This window comes from Lynx rufus, unplaced genomic scaffold, assembly GCF_022079265.1.
Source record: "Lynx rufus isolate CCGP_SWC_20201006 ecotype Redwood Valley unplaced genomic scaffold, mLynRuf1.p SCAF_5, whole genome shotgun sequence".
Classification (NCBI taxonomy): Eukaryota; Metazoa; Chordata; class Mammalia; order Carnivora; family Felidae; genus Lynx; species Lynx rufus.
Window position 1 is genome coordinate 58,443,945 of NW_025814867.1, and position 6,000 is coordinate 58,449,944.

A 6,000-nucleotide genomic window follows, 5' to 3' on the forward strand; every position below is an offset into this window, starting at 1 on the left:
CACATTTTCTCCACTTCCCCAATTGTAAAATGACGGCAGTTTATAGGGTGCCTGGGTGGTTCAGTTGGTTAAGTGTCTGACTTCAGCTCAGGTAATGATCTCACAGTTTGTGAGTTCAAGCCCCAAGTCAGGCTCTGTGCTGACAGCTTGCTCAGAGCCTGCAGGCTGCTCCGGGTTCCATCTCCCTTTCTGTCTGCCCCTCCCCCACTCATACTCTTTCTCTCTCAAAAATAAATAAACATTAAAAATTTTTTAAAAAATGATTGCAGTTTGGCAGGTCTATTTTAGATGTCCATTTCAGTTCTAGGGCTTTGTGATTTTATGATTCAGATAAACCAATTAGTGATATAATTGTTTGTGGTAAAACACCAAGGGTCAAACTCCATCACTAAAAGAATGGTTACTCTTTTTTATTACAACCGTACCCAGTTATATTTACCATACTGCTTTACCCTTTCTGACACCTTTGCTTTATGATTCCTGGAAGTCCTCTAATACAGACATTCACAACTCACATTCACAGTTGCCTCTTTGACCTTATTATCTCTTGGAACTGCTCTATTTCCATGATATTAAACTCAGAATAGTCACTGCTACTCCCTTATTCCTAACATTCCTTATATTGCCCAGTTCCACTAACTTCAAATTTTTCTTCTTCATGTTGTTAAGTCCCATGATTCTAAACACAACAGAAAAGTCATCTAATTACTAATTGAATCCCCTATAAAGTCAAGTAAACAATTCAAGAGAAGCCCTCAATTGTACCAGTCAATTATTTTATTTATTCACAAATAAATATCAGATCTGTAAACATGGTCACATTTTTAATGATTAATGAAGAAAATTCTTCTTTCCATTCAGTTCTCACTCCATACCATAAAACTTCTTAACTTGTCATACTGTCATTCAGTGCTTCCATTTCTTATATGTTACTCTAAAGTTTTTGTTTCTGATATCTGCTCACATACCTTCCCTGAAATTGAAACTTCACAGGTCAAATACTCAGTGCCTTTGAATATAAAATTGAATGACACTTTCTCTTTTATCACAAGACCTTTCAGAGATTTTGCCATTTTCAACCACTAGGTGCTTCTCAGTTCCAGGATTTTAATTTTCTACCAGCCATTACATTTCTCCTTCCAGAGTTTTGTATTTTCCTTTTTTTTTTTTTCCTTATTGGACTTAATATCTCTGGGGGGATGTCATTAAATAATTACCTGTATACTGACCACTGTCAGATTCTTAACTCCAACCAGGTTTCTAGAACTATATATTTCAACTATATATTTGACCTTCCCACACAAATGTCCTACAGGCCTTTCAAACACAAGATGCCCAAAATGAACTTCTTTTCCCAAGTTAGCTGTTTCTCCTGTAATTACTTTTTTCTGTAAATTTACACCCACCCAGTTATTCTTTAATTTCCCCATTCTTCACTACAAAGTATTTCCAAAAAAAACTTTTAAATATACCGTCTTAATATTTCACGTCCCATACTATGTCTGTTGCCATTTCAGAAAAGCGAATCAGGCAAACAAAAAAGGAAAATGAAGAAGCAAACAAATAAGCACAAATGTCCTTAGAGATACAAAGACAGTCATGATTAATTGGCATTACAGAAGTTAGAGGAGAAGAATGGGGTCAAAGAAATCTATTAAATTGTCCAGTGCTGTGGACAGAAAAATAAGTTAAGGACAGTATATTTTATATTGGTTTTGAGGACTAGGCTATTAGTCACATTTAGAAATGAATGGCAGATTAAGAAGTAAAGACAATGAGTGTTGACCATTCTATTTAAGGCATTTGGCCAATGATCACAGGGATGAGGGAGCAGGAGAACATGGCATTAAGAGCACAGCTGGTAGATTCAGTGCCCAACAGTAAGAGAAACCATCTCCCAAGATGGACAAAAGGGAGGTAGACATTTATATCAATAATAACTAATAAATAATGATAACTATTAGCTTCCAGTTTTAGTACTTGCTTTGTGCCAAGCCCAGTGCTACATGCTTTACATATACTTTGTCATTTAATAAGTTTTACAAAAATTCTATGTGTAGACTTTTTTATTAGATTAAAACTTTGCCTAAAGCTTCCTAAGTGGTAAAATGGAAAATCACACTACGTTGCTTTTGGCTTCTATTATATACAGCTTCACGTTAGAGATAATGTTTTGTCCAAAATAACGTAACAGAAAGTTTTAAAAATCCTGACTTGAAAATTATGATACACATAGGAAATTCCAAATGGAAAATCATTATTTACAAAGAACACTTTCTAAATGTGAAATTAGAGGTTAGGTTTCAGGAATAGAATATCTTGAATGTGATAGCACATCTCACACAATATACTTTTAGGATGCTGCAAAAAATCAGGTTTAACATTTTGTCAGGGCCAGGACTTGGGTGAGGGAAACAAGAGACCTGGTGCAAAATTTAAGGAAGCCCTCACTCTTAAGGTCATGCAAGTGCAGGGTCACCATTCTCACTGGAGGGTGAGTGCTTCCTTACATTTTGTGCCTTAGGCACTTTGCTTGCCTCAACCTAGTCTTGGTCCTACCATTTGTCAAATTTAATAATATGCTTTAAAAATCTTATGAAAAATAATGCAGCATAGAAATTAGAAACAACAGTTAAGGCAGAAGAATGTTTTATGTTCATAGACTCTAAGACTATATTGCTTCATCATCAAGTTGTGTATAGTATAAATTATTTAAAATATTAATTATTCAAGGTGAGAATGGTTAAATAAATCAGAACATATATAGTATATTATATAGCCGTTAAAGGTGTATTTAAGTGATTTTAATGACATTACAAAAGTAGCATGTATAATATTAGGCAAAAAATATGGAAGTTCTAAAGAGAGTTTATTATCTGATCCAATTTATGTAATACACATCCATATAAAAATGTATAGGTATGGGGGTGCCTGGGTGACTCAGCCGGTTAAGCATCTGACTTCAGCTCAGGTCATGATCTCGTGGTTCATGAGTTCAAGCCCCACGTCAGGCTCTGTGCTGACAGCTCAGAGCTGGAGCCTACTTCTGATTCTGTGTCTCCCTCTCTCTCTGCCCCTCCCCTGCTCATGCTCTGTCTCTCTGTCTCAAACATAAATAAAACATTTAAAAAAATTTAAAAAAAGATGTATAGGTATGTACACGTTTAAGAAAAAACAGAAGGAAATATATCAAAATATAAGTACTTAATTTTAGTTTGTAATCTTAGTAGTTATTTAAATATTTCACTTTATATTTTTCTATATTTCAAAATTTCTCTTTAATAATTCTAGATTCAGAAGAAAAAATAACTTTAAAATCATGTGTTTATTAAACATCTGCTTTGTTCCAAATGTAAAATATCTGGGAATTAAAAGATAGATTTAAAAAATTGCCCTTGCCTTCTTCAAATCCCACTCTTTATTCAAGGACACAAATCTCACACACACACACACACACACACACACACACACACACACACACAATTACTTGTGGTGTAATATAGTAGATTCTGTGCTATAGTGCAGAAAAACTGTCAGTGTGATAGCAAAATATGTTTGGTCGTTAACAAAATAGTTAATTTTGTGAGAAAATAAAATGAATTGTATGGAATTGCTAAACCCAAAGGATATTTCACTCTTTTTTCTTCTAAGTCATTTTCCATGAGAAACAGTATTCACCTCTAGAAAGTGATCAGTCGATGCCTAAACTTTATGTGTGGTTCTCCATGCAGCAATGAAATGATTGATGAAAAAGAGGTACTAATGGATTGAACATTTAGTTAGTAATCATTGTAAAGTTATCGCTGCCCATTGAAAGGATATAACCTTTATTCTCTTTCATTTCTGTGCCTGTTTGAAGAGAAGTCGCAAATAAATTGTGACGTGTTTTGCTGAGCATGAATTCATGTTTATATATGAACATTATATCTTTTAGGCTTTGTATATTATATGCTTTGTTAATAAACTCAAATCTAAGTGTATTTTCCATGCTAATACTGCAAAATGCAGTAACAGATGTTTTCAGTTACTATGAAGCCATTAATTTATCTTACTTTGATAGGATGATTAATCTGCTTTATTTGACCTTAATAGTTTGACATGTTTTGTACCTAAGTTTTTACTATCTTTCAGCAATACCTATTATTTTACCTTACTCCATATGCAATGATAAGTGGAAGATTTCTTTGGTGTGACAGCTCTTTTTACTCCTTAGTTTCATGTTTAATTATTCCTAATACTTTCAACAAATACCAGGATGCCATATTTAAAAGCCAAGCACTTTTCTTCTCTGTCTCTTTCCTTCTGTAGTTGCCCATAATTATCTAACTAGCTACTTAAAAATTACATTTCACAGGCAAAATAATTGAGACATTAAAAATATCAGTGACTGCCAAGGACTGAGGGTGGGAGGATGAAGGATGAAAAAGTGAAGCACAGGGCAGTTTTAGGCAGTGAAACTATTCTGTATAATACAATGATGGTGGTTGTATAAATTTCCTAGAGCTGCCATATAAATTACTAAAAACAGGGTGGCTTAGAACAATGTAAATTTATTTTCTCAGTTCTGGAGGCTAGACCTCTGAGATCAAGGTGTTGTCAGGGTTAGATCTTTTGGAGAGCATAAATATGAGAAATTTATGCCATGCCTCTCTCCTAGCTTCTGGTGGTTTGCTAGCAATCTTTGCATTCTTTGGCTTGTAGATGCATCACTTTCGTCTCTTCCTCATCCTGATGTGGTGTCTCCTATGTGTGTCTCTGTATCCAAACTTCTTTCTATGGCACTAGTCATATTGGACTAGGGGCCACCCAATGACCTTATTTTGTTTAGTATTTCTGTAAGATTGTATCTCAAATAAGGTTACATTGTGAGGTTCAGGGGGTGGGTAGGACTCAAACATATATTTTGGGGGGTGGGACACAATTAAATCCATAACAGTGGATATGTTATGCATTTGTCAGAACCCATGGAACTTTACAGCACCAAGACTGAACTTAAGTATGCAAATTAAAAATATATATATTTAGGAAATCAGGAGGTCCTAGGAGGCCCCTTCAGCCTCCCACTGAAGGGGGTGGGGCAGAAGGTACTGACCTAGGTAACTTTGGAAATGAATGGAGTTTGTAAGACTAAAGGCAAAAAGAACTGCACATAAACAGTGTACTGATTGATAAAGTTTTTTTTTTCCACAGAAGTACAGGTTAGCAATCTGATATTGCTGTACATGTGTACTAGAATTCAATAAGTAAGTGTGTAGTGGATAGTGGGAACCAGGTTTATCACTGTTGGAGTGGGAATTTACAAATAGAAAAGGGAAAGACACTAGGGTTATTCATGGGGTAATGGATTAGAGTTGGAGGCATCGGTAACTGAGTTAACCAATGGATACATATAGAAATACTCATAGATACGTGTATGTACAGGGGTTAGTATACAAACGTATATTTATTTGCTCTATCAATTAGGAGTGCCTAAAAGAAATGACATCCCAGGAGCAATGAACACAACTAGACCCCAGATATTGGTTTCTAATACCATTTACCATTAAAAGGAATGAGGGCTCCTTGCAGAAATGACTGATTCTCAGACTAGGACTGTGGCAGGAAATAAACAAGTTGAGCCTCTAGTAGTAGAATTCTTATAGTGTTAGAAAGTTAGGAAGTGCTAAAAAAAAGTCACCTTAATGGGGGCAAATCAAGGGGTACAGGAACCAAGTGAAAGATTTGAGCAAATAAAGTATAGTACCAGATTGTGACTGGATTGTGACTGGATTGTACGGGGGCGCTTGGGTGGCTCAGTCGGTTGGGTGTCTGACTTTAGTTCAGGTCATGATCTTGCAGTTACTGAGTTCAAGCCCCATGTCAGGCTCTGTGCTGACAGCTCAAAGCCTGGAGCCTGCTTCTGATTGTGTGTCTCCCTCTCTCTCTGCTCCTCGCCCACTTTTATTCTGTCTCTTTCTCTCTCAAAAATAATTAAAAACATTTTTTAAAAAGTATAAAATA